This window comes from Lissotriton vulgaris, chromosome 2_1, assembly GCF_964263255.1.
Source record: "Lissotriton vulgaris chromosome 2_1, aLisVul1.2, whole genome shotgun sequence".
Taxonomy (NCBI): domain Eukaryota; kingdom Metazoa; phylum Chordata; class Amphibia; order Caudata; family Salamandridae; genus Lissotriton; species Lissotriton vulgaris.
Window position 1 is genome coordinate 1,664,485,818 of NC_141687.1, and position 23,627 is coordinate 1,664,509,444.

Below are 23,627 nucleotides of genomic sequence, written 5' to 3' on the forward strand. Positions count from 1 at the left end.
GTGAGGTTGGGAGAGTGAAGGTGTGAGAGTCAGGGGGTGTGAGGGGAAGGGTGTGAGGTTGAGTGAGGGTGTGTGAGGGTGAGGGTTGTGAGGGTGGGTGAGGGGGTGTGCGGGTGGGTGAGGGGGTGTGAGGGTGTGTACGGGGTGAGAGGGTGGTGAGAGGGTTGTGAGGGTGAAGGGGGTGTGAGGGTGAGAGTTGGGCGGGTGAGGTTGGTTGGGTGAGGGGGTGAGGGGGTGTGAGGGTGAGGGGGTGAGGTTGAGTGAGGGTGTGTGGGGGTGAGGGTGTGTGAGGGTGAGAGGGTGAGTGGGTGTGAGGGTGTGTGAGGGGTTAGAGGGTGGTGAGAGGGTTGTGAGGGTGAGGGGGGGTGTAAGGGTGAGTGAGTGTGAGGGTGAGGGTGTGTGAGGGCGACGGGGTTGGGGGTGAGGATGTGGGGTGTGAGGGTGCGAGGTTGAGTGAGGGTGAGGGGGTGTGTGAGGGGGTGAGGGGTTGTGAGGAGTGAGAGGGTTGTGAGAGGGTTGTGAGGGGGCTGAGAGGGTTGTGAGGGGGGAGAGGGGGGTGAGGGGTGTGAGGGTGAGGGGTATGTGTGGGTGAGGGTGTGTGAGGGTGAGGTGGTGTGAGGGCGAGGGTGTGGGTGAGGGTGTGTGTAATATTGAGGGGGTGTGTGAGGGTGAGGGTGAGGTGTGAGGGGTGAGGGGGTGTGAGAGGGTGAGGGTGTGTGTGAGGGTGAGGGGGTGTGTGAGGGCATAGAACGTAATCCGTGATATAAAGGATTAAGAACATATACACTTCTAGAAACAATGTCTTTAAGACATTTTCTAGCCGATCATTACAATCAGACTGGGTCTGTGCATCAGTCTTACAAAAATCCCTAGAAGGGTAAACTGGAAAAAAGCATTGGTAGAGCAAATAGGTCAGGTCGTTGGAACGTATTAGCTTTGCCAATTGCCTTTGGTGGTGCTGCAAAGCATTGAGACGCTGCCCACAATCATCAAAATAGGGGTGTGAGGGGGGTGAGAGGGTTGTGAGGGGTGTGAGGGTGATGGGTATGTGAGGGTGAGGGGGTGTGAGGGTATGTGTGGGTGAGGGTGTGGGTGAGGGGGTGTGTGTGGGTGAGGGGGTGTGTGAGGGTGAGGGGGGGTGAGAGTGAGGGAGGGTGAGGGTGTGTGAGGGTGAGGGCGTGTGAGGGTGAGGGGTGGGTGAGGGTGTGTGTGAGGTGAGGGTGTGTGTGGGCATAAAACGTAATCCGTGATATAAATAGATTAAGAACATATACACTTCTAGAAGCAATGTCTTTAAGACATTTTTTAGCCGATCACTACAATCAGACTGGGTCTGTGCATACGTCTTACAAAAATCCCTAGAAGGGTAAACTGGAAAAAAGCATTGGTAGAGCAAAAAGGTCAGGTCGTTGGAACGTATTAGCTTTGCCAATTGCCTTTGGTGGTGCTGCAAAGCATTGAGACGCTGCCCACAATCATCAAAATAAAAATGTATAACAAAAAATAAAAAATGCCCACACAATGGCTGTGCAGTTTTTCCACTGTCGAACGCATGCATCAGAATGTATGCGCACTTCACTGAGATTACATAGGTGCGTTTTGCTCCAGTTTTCTTTTTTTTTATTTTCCAATTCAGTTTGGAAGACGTCAAATAGAAAAATAAATATTTTTTAGCACAAAAGTTACAATTAAAATAAATAAAAAGCTGGTGTGAGGTAGAGCGGTCGTAATGTAGGAGCATTGAGGGAAACGGAAAAAAACAGCACACTGCGGGCAGTGGAGGTTGGGGAGGTGAGCACAACGCAGAGTGAACATCACCGAAGCATACAAGTGGGAGAAATATAGAGCGCAAGTGGGGGAGAGATGTACACGGATAAGGACGTAACGTTGGCAATGCCTTGTGCAGCACCGTAGCGGTTCACTGTAAACTTGTTAGGATAATAAACTTCTTTAATAACCAGTGAATGTGAAGTGTTACAAGCTAAGCAAACACACTGAGCCGATAGCAGTGCACGTATTCACTACCGATGTCTTTGAAGTCTGATGCCGAGGCACAGACAAATGGTGGTGCGCGATGTGCACGCGGGGGGCTAGGGAGCGGCAGCCTTTGAAGTCTGATGCCGAGGCACAGACAAATGGTGGTGTGTTATGTGGCTGGTGTGCAGGTGCATAGATCACATGAACTGTATGCAATCCGCAGCCGTTTTGGAAGACTTTTCTTTTCCGCTTACTATAATCTCGCCGGAGCAATGCGCAAGCGCATTGGCTCAGGCAAGACCTAAAAAAAAAAGTGACAAATCTTTTATTGATCTCAGAAAGAACCATGCTGGAAAACAAATGTCAGTAACTTCATTTCAAAGTAATGAGCTCCCCCGCAGGTTCAGAATCCAACAAAAAGCCAAAGCTTTAAAGAACACTTTGTGCACTTTGTGGAAAGAGAAGTGAACAACAACAATAATTAAAGCAAAATACTAAGTAATCCATGTGTAATTTATAGTAATTGTAAATGTATTTATATATTGCTTACGACCACCGACAAGAAATTGAAACTATGCTTTCAACAAGTAGCACATTACTCTGGAACCCAAGATTAGTAGTTTTTCCCTGTACATTAGTTGGTTAGGACTGTGCTCTTGATTTATTGTGTTTAATGCAGGGTTTGGCGCCAAAAGTCCACAACAGTCTTCAGTTCTCATGCTCTTGTGGCTCTTCTTTTTCCTCTTCTTCTGGATCCGTCAAATATAAGTTCCTGGCATCAGGAGTACCACCTAATACTCAACCTAGGGGCGTTAAGGGGAGTGACCGGTATTAGCCAATGGGCTAACTAACTACCTTTAGGGTGACTATACCCCCTATATAAAGCAAAACCAAAGGATGGAGTGTTGAACATTGCAAGCACTCGCCCGCAGTCAACTGATCTGGGTTTAATCCATCATCATTATTTAGCTCACTCCACCACCCCAGTTCAGACATTGCCATATGCAAATCAGTCTGATCCTGTGCCTCATAGGACAGTCCAGCCCGAACTGCCAAGCCATGTCTTCCCTGGACCGGAAACAAGCATCCTGGGACCGGTTACTGGCTAATCAGCCGTCATCAGCCAGGCTAGCTTGAATCCAGAAGCAAAGTGAGCAAGGGACCCATGTCTGGGCATACCCTGCCAACTTAGGGCAAGCAAAGCAAAATCAAAGGGGATGATGGACGGAGTCTTGAACATTGCAAGCACTCACCCCCAGTCAACTGATCTGGGTTTAATCACCTATATAACCAGTAGGCGTAACCCTGACCCAGTGAGCTTAATTCCACCAAATCCAAGATAGTGGAATTCTAATTTTGGTGTGGTACTAGCCTGATAGGGAACACACCTCTTGACTAGCTAATTTTCCCGCCTGTCCTGGTGCCAAATTTGCCTCAGGACAACGGGTGGAATCTTTCACGTCTGGGGAAGCCGGGGTCGCATATAAAAGGCGGCATATGACTTTGAAACCTCCTGCCTTGATATGCTGATTACTTAGTCATATTGCTTGGAGGAGGTGACCACGCCTCTAGCCGAAGCAGGCATTTTACCCTCAAAGAGCATGGGCTCTCACATACAGATGGTCAGAAACCTCTCTGTGGTGGCAAGCTGGTCTACATAAGTCATGCAGTACACTAGAGGTCGGTAGGTTTTCAGGGGGAACCCCCAAGGTGCCCTCTGGGTGCATGTGTTAATAAAACCATCACTGAAATCAGTGTAGGCTTAATAATATGAAATTATTGATACCAAACCTCTTTAGTTTCAGTAAAGCCATCATATAGCTTTGGGGAACTCTTAATCACCAGTGCCCAGTACTTATACTCAAGATGGCTTCCCTGTTCAATGGCAATGTCCAAGAATCAACATGGACATCACAGGGGCATATCAGTTTATGTAGATTTGTCCTCACATGTAAAATTACGTACCCTACCTTAGGGCTGTAAAGCCTACTGTAGGGGTGACTTACTTATATTACATGCAGTGTCTGCAGGTGTGCACACAGGAGGTCGCCACAATGTGTCTTCACTTTTCTCTGCACCACGTCACACATCCTGCAATGGCAGTTTGCATGAGAGTGGTGAGGGGTGGCACAATACCTGCTGCAGCCCTTGGGGGCCCTCTTTAGTCTCCGTGCCCTAGGTTCCAGGGGTACCATTTACTAAGGACTTACAGGGGGTGCTAATGATGTGGTCAATTGGGTGAACAGTTGTACAGTTTTAGAGAAAAAGATTGGCACTGGGGACATGGCCAGCAGGTACCCAGTGCACTTCTGGCAAAATTACATCAAATACCAAGCAACAATGGGGGTTAGCATGTCAAAAGGGGCACTTTCCTACAGCGAGCCACCAAGTGCAGCAGGTGCAGTCCTCAACGGTGCAAGCTCTCTTTGCTGGTGCAGAAGGGCAGTCCTTCGGTTCTTCTTACAAGTCGGTTAAGATCGGAGGTCCGGGTGTCTGGGATGGCCTTAATATCCTCTGAAAATGCCCTCAGGGCAGGATGCAGTTGGTAGCTAATGGGCTACCAGGTCCCCTCCCACCTGGTGATCCCTTCCTGTGGAGCGTGGCATCTGGCTATCCCAGGATGCACCACTCTGCCCACTGTCAAGATGGTGAGACCCCTTTTCCGGTGTTCAGACCTCCCCAGCCCACCCTTGAGGTGTGGCTACCTCAGGGCTACACGCTCCTGGGGAAAACTGTTTGGCAACTAGTTTCCTCCCTTTGCTCCCAACGGCAGACTGTCTGCCTACACAATGGCAGCTATCCTTCCCGGTGGAAAAACATCTGCCCTTCAAAGGTGGCTTCTTATTTGAAGCCTGTCTTTTGAGGTTAATACTCAAATAGCTTCCTGCAGGAGGGAGATAACACTGCCCTGGCCTGCAATTTCCTCACTGATCTCCTTCCTGAGAGTTTCTGGCACGTCTCTCCAGGAGAGCAGAAAAATGCCTCGTGGAACAGGCTCCATGAGTGCCAGGGAAGGTACAGGAGATTTAAAGGCAGCACGGTGGCAACTTTACAAAAAAGCTGCACACTGCAACAAATTACATTAATTGCTACATGAGATACAAGTCGGGCTAAACAAATCAGGCTTAATGTAACAAATTGTTTGGTACCCTGGAGTGCCCACTTTGGTCACAACATTCAGGACTTAGCCAGCGTGCAACTCTGTACTCGCCAATTGGGGGACCAAGTCTTTCCACACTAAAAATACCTGTTTCATTGCTCGGCTTCTGAACTACCATGACCGAGACGTCATTTTGAAAGAAGCAAGGTCTAGGGAGGCTATCCTCTACGAGAATCGAAAGATAATGATCTTCCCTGACTATACGAAGCTGGTGCAGCAACAGCGCCAATCATTTACGGCCGCGAAAGTGAAGCTACGAGGTCTTAAACTCCAGTACTCCCTGCTGTACCCGGCGCGGCTGAGGGTGATCTTCCAATCACAGACACTGTTTTTCGACACTCCTGAAGACCTTTTTAAATGGACCGATGAAACAGTGAGACTCAGGCCGAACTCTCAGCCGGGACTGAACCCAGGTTCTTCAAGGGGATCATCGCAGGAACGGGGAGGTCAGACAACTAAGAACAGGAGAAATCGGCGCTCTAACTCACGGAAGCGGTCGGCTTCCGTTAATGGCACGCAGGACAATGGTAGAACCGAGGACTCTGATCATTCCGGTACAGATCATGGACAACTATGAGGACTCGGCGCCCCCCTGTTATTCACTTGGTGTTTCAGGTCCTGGCTACCAGCGACAGAGCTCTTGAGGCTCAGTGGACTGGATGCATCGTCGCTGCCTCGGGATTGCTTAGTGGCTGATCACTGCTTATGAGTGGGGTTGTGGGGTAGGGTTCGGGGGCTACATATTAGGGGCTATTGTTCTCCTACTGATGTGGGAGGGGGTAAGGGGGAAGGGATGAGTTTGCTGTTTTCTGGGGAGTTGGGATCCATTGGCATGGCTGGTCCTGAGCCCTCTGTTCTGGGCTCGGGGTTACCCATGCCGCGACAGATACTTCATAGTTCATTGAGGTAAGGGGGGGGGGGTGAGGGGGGGATAGGGTGGCCAGGATTGAAGCCGCCAAGTTGGGACCGGGACACGTTCAGGAATGTGAGGACAAAGAGTTGATGGTTGGTTTGGGGGTTGGGGGTAGGGGGGGGGAGGGCGGGAGCTGTTTATCATGATGTTTTGGGGTACCAGGGTGGGTGGGCAGGACTGCACGTGTTACTTGCGAGAGTGTTCCATATAGTGCGCGATGGGTGGCATTGGCGCAGAGGGCCCGCTTGGTGGGTCCCACTTGACTATGGCTGAAACAACACATAGTCTCCCCGAGGAGACTTTACGAGTGATCACGTGGAATGTCAGGGGGATGCTGGACAAGATTAAACGTGGGGCGGTACTGCGCTGGGGGAAAAGAGGTTGCAGATGTGCTCTTGCTCCAAGAAACCCACATGATGGGCTCGAAGGTACTAGGTCTGCAGAGATTTGGCTATCAGGTGTTTCATGCCGGGTTTTCCCGGGGTTCCAGAGGGGTGGCCATCTTGATACATCGCAGAGTGGCCTATGTTCATGAGAAGCAGTGGGTGGACCCACAGGGTCGCTATATTTTTGTTAAGGGCATGGTGGGCACTGAGTCGGTGGTGTTTGGGAGTGTCTATGCCCCCCCCCCCTTGCAGTGGGCCCTGGCTGAGAAACTGTTCACAGTGTGGGAAGACATACCTGAATCCCTAGCGGTGGTTGGGGAGATTGGAACGATGTGATGGACGTGTGTGTGGATCGCCGGAGGCGCCAGGAGGTAGATGAGACCGCCCTCCCCACCTCCCTACTGACCAGACTGCATGCTATGACTGATCGAATGGGCTGGATGGATACCTGGCGACACATGCACCCTACAGCACGCGAGTATACGTATGTGTCGGCGGTGCATGGCTCCTTCTCACGGTTGGATTATATGTTTGTGCCCAGGGGATGCTTGTGCAGGGTGAAGAGCGCCGACATCTTGCCGAGGGGCCTGTCGGATCACTCCCCAGTGTCGGTTAGGGTAGAACTCCGTCGAAAACGCCAGCCGTTCAGATGGAGGATGTCCTTGTGGCATCTCCAGCAGCCTGCCTATGTGAAACACTTGCATGAAGCGATCGACCTCTATTGGCGAGAAAATCTAGTAGGTGACATGGACGCTGGGGTGGTGTGGGAGGCCATGAAACCCACTATATGGGGGGTGGACATCGCGTGGTGTACTGCGGCCCGTAGGAGGCGTTGGGAACGGATCACGGAAGTGGCCACACGGGTGGAAACTCTAGAGCAGCAGAACCGGGAGGGGAGTGATGAAGCTGGGATGCGGTCGCTTGTTCAGGCACAGCAATCCTATGCTTCTATTTTAATTGATGAGGCCAAACAGGCGTGGCTGGCTACACGTAGCAGAATATACCAATGGGGGGACAAGTCATGTACGATGCTCCATAGACTCTGCCAGCACAACCTCCAACCGATCACGCTGCCGGGTCTCACGTCAGACGACGGAGTGGTCATTACTGACCCGGTCGAGTTAGCGGCGAGTTTTGCCACATACTTCACAACCCAATACGCCCGTGCGACCGGCTGTCGGCAGATGACGTGTCTAATTTTCTGGATGATAGGCCACCTAAAGCGGTGTCGGACGAGACCAGGAGGGCTCTCGATGCACCACTTACAGCAGAGGAACTGGGCGACGCCTTGGGGCAACTTAATGCCGGGAAGGCCCTTGGTCCGAGTGGCTACCCAAGCGAGTTCTATAAAAAGTTTCACGTACAACTGGGATCCCACTATCGCCGGGCACTTGAGACAGCGCGTGCGCTGGGCAGGTTGCCCCCGGACTGGCGCCACGCTGAAATTGTGGTATTTCAGAAACCAGGTAGACCCCCCCGACAGACATGACTCGTATCGTCCCATATCTTTACTTAATATTGAGGCTAAGATCCTGGCCAAGGCCCTAGCAAATCGGTTGTTCCCGCACATCACAGACCTTGTACATCCGGACCAGGCCGGATTCATGCCTCACAGAGCGACACGACATAACATCCGGCGCGCACAGGCAGCGATTGATGCCATGAGCGCCACAGGAGAACAAGCAGCTCTGTTGCTGGCTGAGATTACCAAAGCCTTTGACTCGGTCAGCTGGGAATACCGGTTTGCACTTCTGCCCCGTCTCAATCTAGGCCCAGTCTTCTTGTCCTATGTCAGGCTACTATACACTGATATTACGGCCTCGGTACGTGTTGCGGGGGCGGTATTGGAGACATTTCACGTTGGACGGGGGACCTGACAGGGGTGTCCGCTCTCCCCCTACTTGTTCGCCTTAGTCATGGAGCCCCTGGCTGCCTGGGTGCGTATAGATGAACAGATGCGGGGCTTTGTGTGGAACAGTAACCTGTCGGATAGAATCGCGCTTTATACGGACGATGTCCTTTTCTTTCTTACTGACTTGCAGCGCTCGGGGCCGAGAGTATTGGAAATTATGCGAATATTTGGGGAAGTCTCTATCTGAACCTGCGTAAGTCTACTCTATGGGTACTGGGTGATAGCACTGTGGCGGACCCCTGGACATCGGAACTACAGGTGGCTACCGACGGTCTGAAATATCTGGGGGTGTTCCTATCGGAATCGGCGTGCACGGCCTGGGAACGCAACATGGTACCCGTTTGGGACAGAGTTCAGACAGATGTTAAAACTTGGTCTCGGATGCCCCTGTCTATCTTCGCCAGATCTGCAATTTTCAAGATGGTCGCACTTCCGCGCCTCCTCTACCAATTGCAGAATCATCCCTATCCGATCGCACCTCAGTGGTTTCGACAGGTTAACTCGGTCCTGGGCCGCTTTTTATGGGCCGGGGTGTAGAAGCCGGGGTGGCACTGCGTACATGCTTCCTGTCCACTTACTGTGGTGGCCTGGCCACCTCAGATCTGCTGTCCTATTACCAGGCCGCTCATCTGCTAATCCTGAACGAATGGTGGTATGGAGACGGTGGGGATCCGGCCTAAGCCCTGGAACGCACATTGATGGGCGACAATACGCTCCACACAATTCTATATTCAGCCCGATTGCGCTGGACGTTACCGAGGGTCACGAGACTAGTCTTTGCTGTATGGCGGCAGGCCTTACGCCGCATGGGTTGGTGGGGTAGGCTGACAGCCGAAACGCCATTGTGGCATAATGGTCTGTTACCTGAACTATCAGCCTTATCAGGTTTCGATGGCTGGGATGCGATCGGTATTTCGCAGCTGGGACATGTAATGTCCGGGACGACGCTCAAGTCCTTCCAAGCGCTCAGCACGGAATTCAATATGCCTCAGTCCCAATTTTTTCGGTACTTGCAATTCAGGCACGCATTAACTTCCAGCATTGCCAACCTGGACTCGCTTCCTGAATTTAGCCCGATTGAGGCGAAGGTCTTTATGGGCGACCTGGGGGATAAAAAAGTTTCTCGTATCTATCGGACAATGGTCACTCATTGCTCCTCCACCCTCATTCCCTTGAAGACAGCTTGGGAAGCTGATATTGGTCCCTTAGATGAGGATGATTGGAGGGAAGCCCTGGAGTCCCCTAGGTGGCAGCCATTGCCATACGGTTTAGATTAATCCAATTCAAAATTCTCCATAGGGCCTACTACACCTGTGAGCGTCTGTGGAAAGCAGGCCTGATTGAGTCCCCGGAATGCTTGCGATGCGGAGCTGCAGTGGGCACTTTGCTTCACACGGTATGGTCGTGCCCTAGACTAGTTGGCTTCTGGAGGGGAGTGTGGGGCTGCCTGTCTGAGGTGCTGGGCTGGATTCTTCCCCGTACTTATCGCCTGGGCCTACTGCACATCCTGGAGGGGGTTGGTGGGAACATATACAAACGCCATTTGCTGCTCCTAGGGTTGGTGGTGGCCAAGAGAGACTTGGCGCGAGCTTGGAAGGACGTCATATGTTGCACTCTGCCTTGGGCTTGTTAGACCTGCCAGAGAAGTGACTTTGACATATAAACAGGGAAGTAGAAGATTTGACATTGCTTTCAATGGCAAAGTCGGGCTAGCGGTGAATGACTGCTCTGTCAGTCTGCAGTGGTGGACTGGGGGATTCATTTTACTTGGGGCACAACCAGTGCTGAAAGTCCTTGGGCATTAGGGTATCATATACCTGGGACTTACAGGTAAGTTAACCATTTTTAATTGGGTACAGTCAATTCAACATACACTTTAGGGTCCGTGCACGAGCACCAAGTTCTGGTTAGCAGTCCCCAAAAGCCAGAGGACAGACGGGAATAGTGATATGGAAACCGCCGGGCTTCATCAAAAGCACCTGAGGGATGGCATGCTGGACGGGGCTGCCGTGACTCTTATTCAGGGTCACAGCTTAAGATAAGTGTACTTGGCAAGCAAATGCATGCTGGGAGTGTGGCTTGCGATATATGCAGCTATGTCTCTGTGGGAGCTGGTACTCTCCAGGGAACAGAGCGTTGTGTAAATCAAGAGTCACTTGTTTATATTTGAATTGACACTGCACCAATCAATTTCACCCACCATATGGAGTAGTTTTACCAGTGTTTATTTTGTTATTGCTTTGGGCACTAGGTGGTGGGACTGAGTATCTCTTGTTAAAGAGAAAGGGGTGCTCTTGACAGTCATGAACCAACCATTCCTTGGACAAAGATGATAATTTGATGAAAGATATCTACAGATGGACAGCCTGGTTATTAACAGCCTTGTATTTATATTTCTAGAGTCTGTTGACGCCAAAGAGATGGAGTGGGAGTGAGCGAACGAACTAAAGACCCAAAGACCTGCAAGGAGAGACTGTATTTCAGTTGGACGAAACACAATAAATTCAAGTAACAATATTAAACCTCATGGGCCTTGTATCTCTTGTCCCATTACAGATGGCCACGGTAGTTGATAGGAGGTTTCTGAAGATTGGAGGTGAAAAAGAGGAGACATAGGGGCAGCCAGGGGGTGTGCTTGCTTTTACAAGATTCAGAATTCTATTTGATGATAGTTTTTTGAAGGAGCGTAATTGCAGTTTTTGCCTTAAGCTGAAGAGGTTTGCCATAAATGGGTGTAGGCAGTTAGTTTTTTTGCTCTTTAACCCCTTCCATGCTGATGACGGCCGGGAGCCGGGAGCCGTCATGGCACACAGTGCTAGTGTGCTGATGACGGCTCCCAGCAGTCATGACCACACCCGCGATCGGGATGTGCCGCAGAATCGCGGCTGCGCCCAAGGGGTTAAGTAGGTATCCAACATATTTACTTTAGATTTGTAATGGTTAGCAAGTTTGTCACAAAAATTTTGAGAACTGGGATCGGTAGCTTCTGTGCATTTTGGTTTACAGAATTCAGTGAACACTTTATAGAATTCTTTATTGGCACACTTTGCATTGTGGATTTAGTTTGAAAAGGATATATATTTTTTTAATATTGTTAAGTAGAATATTCTGTTGCGGCTGTGTGGGGATAACTTGTTTTCAAGGGATTTTAGTTTTGAGCCATTTGAGTTGAAGCTTAGCATATTGTGGTTTGATCTCATTTTATTCTGTCATCATCCAAGATGCGGGTTTCCTTTTGTTATGCTTAGATGTCTTCAGGGTGATAAGGAGATCAAAAGTTCTCCAGAGCCATCCATTGAGTGTTTGTACAGAATTGATGTTGACCAGATCTGTGTTGGAGGTAAGCAGATTTTCTTGATCCTCCAAATTCAGCTTGATCCACCGTCGGTATGGAGTTGATGGTAAGATGGTTCTAGTTGTTGTGGGTTTTGGTGGCTTATCTTGGTAGGTAACAAAGAAGGGGTCGGACAATGAGACAGGAGTAATTGTTTGGAGTGCAACTAGTTTTGGGTTGCAACAATGTTATCTAATGTGTGTCTAGTGATTTGTGTAGGATAAGAAAAGAGTTGCTGTAGGTTGTGTGTGTCTATGCCAGTGAGGAGGGTTTTTGGGTGTGGCATACTGGGTTTGTCAAACCATAAGTTGAGGTCTTCCAGGATGCATAGGTTTGAGTATGTTGTAAGAAGGTCAGAGATTGTGTATAGAAATGTGTCTGGGAATTTAATTTACGTGAGAGTCACCAGTTTAGTAGCACAGGAGGAAGTAATGCCATTGCGCAAAAAACATTAGTGTACTTTCTGAAATAAGGACTATATCAGGGCTCATTTAAAATCTTTGTCAATCTGTTGTGTGATCGATCTCAGCAGAAATGCTATAGTGCTGAAGATTTAATTATATGTTGCTTCTGATGTGAGGAGGAATGAGCTGGAAGTTATGAGTTGTATTTTAGTTTATGTATGCTATTTCAAGCAACATTATCACATGGAGCAACAGGAACACAAGGTGAGAAAATGGAGGAGGAATTAATCAGGAAGCTAGAGCCAAAGTAAGTTTTTAGGTGTTTACAAGGAGGAACTGAAGAGAGTGAATCGTAAGAAAAGCACCAAAGGAAAAGTAACCCAGGACGGGCAAAAGCCAGGAAGCCTCTGTTCTGTAGATGCCTTTATGCAATCTAGCCTTGAGGTAACATTTGTTTTATTTAGAGAAAGTGAAAGGCCCAGGTGTGAGGAGCCTTCTCCAAATGTTCTCATACAAGTAATCCAATGAGTAAGGGGATGCTAGCTAGTTCCAAGTGGGGTTGCCATTAACCCAGTCAGATCAATAAACTTTGAAAAAAAAGGGGCCCCAGCACAAGATAGATTATATTTGTATATGCTAAGGGTATATTATTACTTTTATACAGATACCAGGGAAAAATGTTAGGTTAGAATCAAAATATGTTAGTAATAACATACCAGTGCTCATCCAAATTCTTAAGTAGGCTCTAGAAGGTAACAAAGATGCAGCAATGTTTGCATCTCTTGATCATCTTTTTTGGCAAAACTGTTGTAGAGAAGGCTCCCAACCTATGTGGAATCAAATGACCTACTGCATCCTTTCCAGTCAGGTTTCAGACCAAGCAACAGTACAGAGGCAGTGGTTGTTACTCTGGAAGATGTAAAACACTGCTGATGACTGCCTGCCGCCAAGCTCTGGCACTGTTAGACATATCTGTGGATTTCGACAGGAGCATTGTTGAGTGTTTGGCGTGGGATTGGGTTCATTAATGGTTTTAAACAAAAAAATATATATATTAGATCAAAGAGGTCTTTTTCATGGCGAACATGGGAGAGTTATCAACTCAACCAAAAAGTTGTGGTGTTCAAGGATCAATATTACAATCATAAATAAGAGGGCGAAGAAATTTCAACATATCAATCCGAACCCCCACCGTATTACTATGATATATATACATCCAGTAAGTAAAAACAACTACGCTCAGAACAGCTCATTCTTTTATTTAATAATTTTTCCCATTTCATTACAGATATCATAATCTTGCACAATTTGTCTCAAAATATACTTGCAATGAATAATTAATAGTAATCTGAAGATATTACCAAAAATGAGTTTCTCTAAAACCACCACACCACGCCCACTACCATTCATCCAACAGACCAACTAGCTCTCCCATTCATTAGAACCTTCCACTTTCATAAAAACATATACAACTTGTATAAAAATATGGCTCTTATTTCATTTCATTTTTGTGATTGCTCAGAAGGATCTCAAATTGTAATTCTGCAAGTCGTTTGAAGGCCAATTCTGGCCGAAATGAAAAGTGGCAGTCCTGATGAAGGAGTTTTCCAATGAAACACAGATTGGATAAACCTTATAGCCACTGAGAGTTAACCCTATAGCCACTGAACAAATGTATATTGTTTACAATCATTAAAGGAAAGGTTAAGGAAAATGTACACAAGTTATATATTCAGAAACAACATATTGAAGTAATTGTATAATATAAACATATTGATTCCTGCCAAATGAGAAATGCTATATACAAGATGTGTAGGTTTTTATGAAAGTGGAAGCATGTCATGAATGGGGGTGGGGGTAGCTGGTGCGTTGGATGAACAGTAGTGAGTGTGGTGTCGTGGTTTTGGAGAAACATTGTTTTGTAATGAGATCTTCAAACTACTATTAACTATACATCGTGAGTATATTTTGGGATAAATTGTGCAATATTATGATAAATGAAACTTAAAGAACTATTAAATAAAAGTGATACGTAAAGGATGAACTTTTCTGAGCACAAACAGTTTTTTAACTTAATGCATGTATATATTATGGTAAGACGAGGGGTTTCCTTTAGTGTGTTGCAAGGATTAATATTATCCACTTATGCTATTTAATATTTATATGGCCATTTTTCTGAGAGGATATGACCCCATACTGTCAATCTGTTAAAATATGTAGACAAAGTGCAGAATGGGTTAAAAATCTCAAAGGATCTTAATGTTATGGCACTTCAACTCTCTGAGAGTGTAGCTATGGTCGAAGAAATGGATACAGGGCCATCATTCAATATATGGTTAACGAACAGAGCCATTGTCCTTTAAAATGTACTTCTTTCTGTAATGTAATTTTGTCCGATTTCCATAGATTCAGCACTATGCATCAAGAACTTTTGAGTCAAAGTAGACTCCTATATGACATTAGTAGAAAAAAGGAGTACTGCAACTGATACAAAAGTCTGCAGCTGGGTTGGTCTTTGATCTAAAGAGATCATACATCACAAAGCATTGGCTTCCCTTCATGAAGCTCCGCCTGAGAACCTATGGTTATAAAATCATGCATTCGACAAGACAAAATGTCTGTAAGCGTCGTTCTGTGTGGGAAACCCCAATACATTCGGAGATCAAGCAATAAGTCACATTTAGTAATCATGCGAGTCCAGCATGTCTCTTTAGGTGGCAGAGCCTTTTCAATCGCTGTTGAGGAAAAAAACTGCCTGAATGGTCTACCTGAAAATCTTCAAATAGGAGCTATTCTTCTGAGATTTAGGAAAATGTTGAAGGCTTGGCTCTACTTCAAGAGATTACACATGGCTATCAACCCAATTCAATTTATTAAAGTTTTAGAACTCCAACAAAATGCAATAAAACCATCAGTGGAAACAAGACAGTAAAACATTTCAACATATAACAGTTTCAAGGGATAAAAGTTTGGAATTTAGCAACCAGCAATGAGGAAACAGGGCATATCCAGAGTTGTGCAATTAGAAAGCAACCAAGACAATATTTTACGCTCTTTCATGAAGCAAAGTTTGGAATTAGCAGCCAACAATGAGAGAACAGGGCATAACCTGAACTGTGCAAATAACAAATAAAAGCAGCCTAATCATGTGCAGGTTTATAATTTGGGATAAAAAATTAAATAAGCAATAGCCTTTAAAATGAGGGCCAAATAGTGCAAAATACATTCGTAATCAAGAAAGGATAAAATGACTAAAAAGAGGGTCAGCTGATCAGAAATTAAATCCCACTTGGAAAATATACAGTTAAAATATGTACATATATTCCTTAAAGAAATTAAACAATTTTACACACACCGCTTCATTTTTGGGATTAAGAAGAAAGTTGCGAGCTGAAGCTACGTCCTTAACACCATTTAGCAAAAACTTCGGCCTAAGCCAGTAACAACGATAAAAGGTCAGTGCCGGACAAACGAACAAAACATGGTCCAAGTTTTGGATATTCAGTTAACAAAAATAGCAATTTTTTCCATTTTTTGAATTCTGGGACCAGGATGCTGTTAAATCATTTAGCGGTAGGAGATTGAATCTAAATAGGGAGAACCAGCGTCTTGTTCCATGATCTAAGTTCCAGGTTAAATATTTCTGAGGCAGTTTCGGCTACCAACCCTAATTTAAGGTGGTGGAGTGTCTGTTTGTTCTGCTACCTTGTAGAGCTGTGCTTTCGATTTAGGTGGGCTTAAATTCCATAACCAACACATAAACCAAAGCATTTAGTTAAGCTTCACAAAGTCCATAACACACACATACACTAAAACCTGGTGTCTTTGTTCTTTTCTCTAACAAATGATTTAATGGAAACATACCTCTGCTCTCCATATAGGTTATTTTCCAGGTGTCATGTTTTAACATCATTGCATTCAATCAATCATCTTGTAGTCCTATAGTAGAGTAGACCAGCCAATACACGTTGCCCCATCCCGTGAGTGTTCTGCATAGTGCTCCCCCTTAGTGTATTCGGGGTATTGTCAGAAGATGCAGTCTGTGCGGATTGTAGGGAGCAGGTCTGTAATGATTGGGGTCAAAAGAAGTCTTTCCTTGGTAAGAAATGCGTTACTTACCTGTAACAGCAGTTATCCAGTATTGGTGTCTTTCATAGATTCACATGCCTGAATCATTCCCCGTCGCTGAGACGGGAGCCTCCGGTACATAAAAAAGTAATGTCCTAAGGACATACATAGAGAATATAGGCCTAAGGGCCTCCCCTTTTGGGGCCTTTCCACGTCCTTATGTAAAAGGACCGAACTCTCATCGTTAGCCAATCAGCTCCGACCTCCTTCTAGAACCTTCCCGGGAGGAGCCTCCGTCCCTCAGATTTTCGTACGCACCCAGCTAGGGTGTCGCAATGTAGACATAGAGGTACGTGAGTCCTTACCGGGGAGGCGGGAGGGTTGCATGTGAATCTATGAAAGACACCAATACTGGATAACTGCTGTTACAGGTAAGTAACGCATTTCTTATCCAGTATTTGGGTGTCTTTCATAGATTCACATGCCTGAATCAGAGTAGCCAGCAGTTATACATGCATAGTGGTAAAGCACATTCTCACATCTAGCAGGCCTGCATAGATTACAGACAACATGAGAGAAACATGGTAATATACAGTCATGCATATAGCAGAGAAAACCATGAAGAATGTGCATACCTGGATGGCGGGACGAGGTAAGGCTCACCTTATTGGAAGAGATGGCGCAGCACCGCTTGTCCCACTGCAGCGTCCTTCTGCAGTTCGATGTCCAGGCAGTAGTGCTTGGAAAAGGTATGCGGGGACTTCCATGTCGCCGCTCGGCAGATGTCCAGGATCGTCACTCCAGCGAAGAGCGCTGTTGACGTTGACATCGCTCTGGTCGAGTGGGCAGCCACTCGGCCTGTCAAAGGCCGTCCGGCCTGATCATGGCAGAAAGCAATTGCTGAAGAAATCCAGCGTGAGATGCTCTGTTTTGTCAAGGGCAGCCCCATTCTCGGGTTGCTGTAGGCTACAAAGAGTTGAGAAGACTTCCTGACGTCTTTGGTCCTGTCCAAGTAGAATTTGAGACACCTTTTAATGTCCAGGGAATGCAGCGCCCTTTCCGCTGCCGTGGAAGGGTCCGGAAAGAATGACTTGAGGACAATTGGTTCGTTCAGATGAAAGTCTGACGGCACTTTAGGAATGAATTTAGGGTTGGGCCTGAGTACCACTCGGTCGTGCCTGAATTGGAGATACGGTTCCTGAATGGACAGCGCCTGAAGTTCGCTGACCCTTCTGGCCGACGTCAGGGCTAGCAGGAGAGCCGTTTTCCAGGAAAGATGCTTGAGCGATGCCCGGTGTATGGGCTCGAATGGGTGTTTCATCAATTGGTTTAGCACCAAGTTCAACTGCCAGGTTGGAGGAACTTTCCGAGGCCTCGGAAAGGATCTGTAAAGTCCTTTTAGAAATTGTTTCACCAGTCGACTGGACCAGAGGGAGGGTCCCGATGGGGTCCTGGTGAACTTAGAAATCGCAGCCAGATGAACCTTAATGGAGGCGTGAGCCAGCCCCGATTGAGCCAGGTGCAGTAGGTATGGTAGCAGCTGTACTGGGGTGACCCGGAGCGGGTGTAAGTCGTGTTCCGAACACCACACGCAGAACCTCTTCCACTTCAGCGAGTAGGTCTTGGTCGTGCTGCTCGCTCTCGCCTTGGCCAGTACTGCCCTGCAGTCCTGCGGTATGTCTAGCTCCCCGAACTCAAGGTGCTCAGGAGCCAAGCCGACAAGTTGAGCGAACGGAGGTTCGGGTGGTGTACCTGGCCTCCGGACATTGTCAAGAGGTTCGGGAGTTGTCGCAGGTGAATCGGGGGCCTGGTGGATAGGCGAAGAAGATCCGAGAACCAATGTTGTCTCGGCCAGTACGGAGCAATCAGTATCAGCGTGCACGGTTCCGTCCTCATCTTCCGGAGGAGCCTCGGTATCATCGGGAACGGCGGAAAAGCGTACGCAAACACGCTGGACCAGCCGATGGAAAAAGCATTTCCCAGCGACCCCCGTTGGGGATGCCAGCTTGCGTAGCTTCGGCATTTGGTGTTCTCTTCCGTCGCGAAGAGATCGATCCTCGGGGTGCCCCATTGTGAGAAGACGTGGGCCACCGTGTCGCCGTTGAGCTCCCATTCGTGGGAGAGAGAGGTCTGCCTGCTGAGGGCGTCCGCGATAGTGTTCTCCTTCCCTGGAACGTACTCCGCCTTGAGGGAGAGGCCGTGCGCCACCAACCAGTTCCAGATTTTTTGCGATTCTCGTGAGAGAGAGAGAGATCGCGTTCCCCCTTGTTTGTTCAGGTAGTGCATCGTCGTGGTGTTGTCTGTTTTGACGAGCACAGGGGAAGAGCCGATGCGTGGCAGGAAGGCCTGTAGAGCCAGGTACACTGCCCTCAGTTCCAGGAGGTTGATGTGTAGTTGAGTTTCCTGGGCGTCCCACTTGCCGCTGACTCGAAGGTCTAACAGTACTGCGCCCCAGCCTTCCAGTGAGGCATCGGTCGTGATGACCAGTGGTGCCGGCGGCAGGAGGAACGGCAATCCGGCCGTCAGGTGAGTCCTGTTTCTCCACCACAGCAGGGCCTTTATGATGGCCGGCGTGATTGTGAGAATGTCGTCGAATGAGCCTGAACACTGTTTCCATTGTCTCGCCAACTCTTCCTGTAGGGGGCGCATGCGGAGCCTGCAGTGCGGTACGAGGAGAATGCATGAAGACATCATCCCTAGCAAGGAGGTGAACGTCCGGACCTTGATGCGAGGCTTCTCGGCCACCGCCGTGGCCAGAGACAGTACTTTGCAGATCCTGTCCTCTGAGGGGAAAGCCTTCGCATGCTCCGTGTCCAGGGTTGCCCCTAGGAAGGTGATCCTCGTTGACGGAGTAGTGCATGATTTTTTGAGGTTGATCGTCAGACCCAGCTGTTGGAAAAGAGCGCTGCAGGCGTTGAAGGAAGCCAGCGCGTCCTCCGGGGAAGGAGCCTTCACCAGCCAGTCGTCCAGGTAGGGGAACACCTGGTGACCCCTTTGTCGCAGGAAGGCAGCCACGGGCGCCAAGCACTTTGTGAAGATACGTGGGGCAGATTTGAGGCCAAACGGCAAGACCTTGAACTGGTAATGTCTGCCCGCTATTTCGAACCTTAGGTATTTCCTGTGCCTGACGAGGATGGGGACATGGTAGTAGGCGTCCTGTAAGTCTAGGGAGACCATCGAGTCGCCTCTTTCCAGTGCACCCAGGATCTCCTGGATTGTGACCATCCGGAAGGATTGACTCCGTAGGAAGGCGTTGAGCGCCCGGAGGTCTAAGATCGGCCTCCACTTGTCCCCTTTCTGTTGGACCAGGAAGAAGTGGGAATAAAAACCCTTCCCTTTCTGGGAGTCCGGGACCTTTTCGATGGCTCCTTTGACCAACATGGCAGCGACTTCCTGGAGAAGGAGGTGCAGGTGTCTGTGAGTACGCTTCAGTGGAGGGGTGTTGGGAGGGGTGTTGACCAGTTCGAGGGAATGTCCAAATTGAATTATTTGTAGTACCCACCGATCCGTAGTGATTTTTCGCCAATTGTGGAGGAAGTGGGTCAGTTTTCCCCCAATTCGAAAGGATTGAGACGGTGGTGGGACTGGCCGGAGTAAGTGGTCACTGGCGGCCGCCAGCGCCCTTCTTGGCGGGTTTGCCTCTGAAGGACGATTTCCCGTAGGATGACTGTCGGGACTGTTGTTTCTGTTGGGGTTGGTTCCTGTTGCCATAGGAATAGGACGACCGATTTTGGTAGGAACCTCTGTAGGAGTACTGACCTCTGGAGCGGCCTCCCCGAAAGGATTGGTTCCGGGACTGGAGGGAGCCCAGAGCCCTCGCCGTGTCGGTGTCTTTTTTGATGGCCTGGAGTGCCTCGTCTATCTTCTCCCCAAAGAGGAATTGCCCATCGAACGGCATATCCAGTACCTTAGATTGGACCTCCTGCCGAAAAGACGTCGCCTTGAGCCAGCCCTGGCGGCGGAGCACGGCAGCCCCTGCCAACTGGCGGAATCCCGTCATGGCTGCGTCGATGGCGCAGTCGATAATTTCAGCCGCGGAGTTTTGTCCTTCCGCCAGAAGAGCTTTCACCTCGTCCTGGACCGTGGCCGGCAGGCCTTGCAGGTAGGGAGCTATGTCTTCCCATAGCTGGCGGTTGTATCGGCCCAGGAGGGCGATGGAGTTTGCCACCTTGATGGACATGGCGGATGTGGTGGAGAACCTCTTGCCTATGGTGTCCAGCTTCCTTCCTTCCTTGTCCGGGGGCGCGGACAGCGGCGAGGAGGGGTTTCGGGATTGTTTTTGGGCCGCCTGAGTGACAACCGAGTCCGGTTTGGGGTGGCCGGTCAGGCAGGCAGGTGCGGAGTTCGGGGCCTTATATTTTTTGTCTAGGCGCGGAACCACCGCCGGCACCGAGGCAGGCGTGAGCATCAGCTTCTTGCCCTGTTCCCATAGAAAGTCTATCAGAGGAATAGACTTGGTCGATTTCTGTGTGTGCTCCTTGAAATCATGGAGGAAGCATTCCGTTTCCGCGGATTCCACCGCCATGTGGAACCTCCTTGCAGCTCTGTCCACCAGTTTGTGGAAACCTCCCACGTCCGCTGCTTCAGAGTGGCGTGGTCTCGGGGATGCCGGGGTAGACGAATGGTGTGATGACGCAGCATCGGCATCGTCGTCTCTGTGGTCCGAGGCGACGTCTTGCACCTCGCCTTCCTCTAAGTCCGTGTCATCCTCCTCGCTTTCCGATGAATCCTCCGCCTGTGTTTGCGGTCGGAGTTGGCTCCGAGGACGGGCCGGGGGAGCGGAAGGGTGCGAGGCCGACGGTTGCGCTTGGGTGACCGGAACCTGGGCACCGCTGTCTGCGTCCGGGAACCTTCGTTTATAGTCCTGCACCAGGGATTTCAAATCGTTGACCAGAGACAGTGGCAAACAGATCATCGGGGTTTTCACCGTGTCTACGGTCAGGGAGCTGCCTTGATACGTCACTCCGTCCCGGATCTCTTGGACGTCCTGGTGTTCTTCGTGAACCTCCTGTTCTTCGTCCGACTCCTCACTCTGTAGTGTGTCCTGTTCCTCCTCGGGTGCCAACTCCACCGTTGGGAGAACCGAGGGCGTTGGACTCGAGTGAATAGAGACTTCGACCAGTCTCGATTCTTTCCAAGATGGCGCCGGGGTCTCTTCCGACGACGTGCGTGAAGATGGCGCTCCCGCCAAGCGTGCCGGTGATTTGGGCACCTCCGTCAGGGTTAATGGTACCAAGTTTTGCGGGGATAAGGGTTTCGCCGCCTTACTGATGTTAGGGTCGTGGACCTGGGCTATCTTTGTCGAAGGTGTGGTTCTTGAACTTGACTTCGACTGTTTAGGAGACGAACTTGACTTCGATGGCTTGGGTGACGAGCCTTCGGTATGAGGTGTTTTCGGCGAAGGCGTACCTGAAGATTTAGACCTCTTAGGTGACGAAGAGGCGGCCTTCGTATTGGATGAAGGTTTCAGAGGAATGGTCGAGGAGACCGGTGCGCCTGAGGACGCAGTGGTGGTCGTCGTGGTCGCCGTGGAGGGCGATGAGGCCGTAGTAGTCGACACAGTGGTCGTAATTGAGGTGGTCCGCTTAGTAGATGGAGCGGGCTTCTTGAACCTCTGGCCATCCTTAACAGACACGGAGGAGGTGGTGGAGCGTGCCTCCGAAGGCTTCCTGTGCGCCTTCTTAGGAGGAGTGTCTGTCTCTCCAGGGGACTGCACCCTGGGTCTCTTCTTGGAGACTTTGGAGGTCGCGGAGACACTACCCTCGGAAGATTCCAGAGTGTCTCGGACCTTAAGCCTGTCGAGCCATTCGCGAAGGCGAGTTTCCCTTTCCTTAACCGTCTTCTTTGGGAAGGCTCTACACACCCTACACTTGTCAGTGACGTGGTCAGGGTACAGGCAATATAAGCACAGGTCGTGCTTGTCCTCCGCTTGAATCCGCTGCTTGCCGCAGGAGGAGCAGGCCCTCAGGGCTTTCTTCTGTGAGTCCGCCATGGACGAAGTTTTCTTATTAGATTCCGACATGTAGTCGATGCTAGGATGAAATCCTTTTCGTACAAAGTGAACTTCGGTGAAGTTTGAGACTTCGAATTTTGGAAACCTGAAGAGCTCAGGTTGGAGACTCCCTAGCACAACGTGCGGTAGAAAAATCTGAGGGACGGAGGCTCCTCCCGGGAAGGTTCTAGAAGGAGGTCGGAGCTGATTGGCTAACGATGAGAGTTCGGTCCTTTTACATAAGGACGTGGAAAGGCCCCAAAAGGGGAGGCCCTTAGGCCTATATTCTCTATGTATGTCCTTAGGACATTACTTTTTTATGTACCGGAGGCTCCCGTCTCAGCGACGGGGAATGATTCAGGCATGTGAATCTATGAAAGACACCCAAATACTGGATAATTCTGCTGTCAGCATCACCTGCTTTTAGTAAGCTCTACCCAGACTATGTAAAGGAGGAGATTCATCTTTTATTAAATTTGCCAAGAATTTTATAGAAATCAGAGTCTCCTTCATCGAAGAAAGATTTGGAAGAGAGTTCTCAAAACTAGAAATTTGTTTTAACTGCAAGGATTCATAACAGTATACAGCACAGAAGAACCAAAGTCATCCCTATGAACGCCCAGAGGGATAAACTGATGATACAACTGGTGACACTGAAGGGATGGTGTAGAAAGGGTAAAAATAAAAAGAGAAAGGTCTCCTGTTCCTATTCCAAGGAGTTTCATTTGGGAAACAAACACCACAGTCACACAGGGAAAACAGGCATGCATGTAAAGATTTACAAAACTCATCAATATACTGCTAATTGAGTAAAGACTTTGCTTATCAATATGCTTTGTTCTCAGTGAGAAACCAAGATCTGTAATTGTTCATCAGATATAAAATGTATATTACTGACCTGTAATATAAAACTGAAGATTAAATGAAAGGGGAGAGTTTATTTTGCACATTACTGTACTCGAGCCTGGCATGAGTACTGTGGTCTGAACATATGCAGTTCCCTAGTTAAAAGATTAATCAAGCAACAAAAGTAACATTCAAAAGTCTGGGTGTGGACAATGGTTTACGTTAGCAGCAGTGTGCATGTTTTTGGTTTGTACATGCCTTTACCATCAGATTTATAGACAACCAAATGAGACTCCGGGGTAAAATGTGTTATCTTCTGGCACAGTGTAGGCATTATTAATACAAAGTATTGCAATCGTAAATTATAAAAAGCATTGTAGCACCTTCAACTTAAATAATCCTTTGACGAGTTTCAAATTATCTTGCCTTAGTGCAGAGCTGAGCGTTGGACTTATTTTCCTTTTGTAGCTAAGGTGCCAAAGGATAATATAAATTGAGAGTGTTATTTTTAGCATTCTATTCACAATGCCAAAAGGAGCCAGTGTAGCTTAAGTGAGCTATATCTGGAAAAAACAGGTACAACAAAGGCGTTGAAAAAGATTACATGTCACCTCCAACTGTACGCAAGACATGGC

The 23,627-nt window shown here is 48.6% G+C and overlaps 1 protein-coding gene across 8 annotated transcripts in view; it reads right to left on the reverse strand.

The window, feature by feature from the left end:
* Nucleotides 1-23,627, reverse strand: part of WDTC1 (WD and tetratricopeptide repeats 1) — a 524,512-nt gene that overhangs the window by 255,283 nt on the left and 245,602 nt on the right. The window lies entirely within an intron of this gene.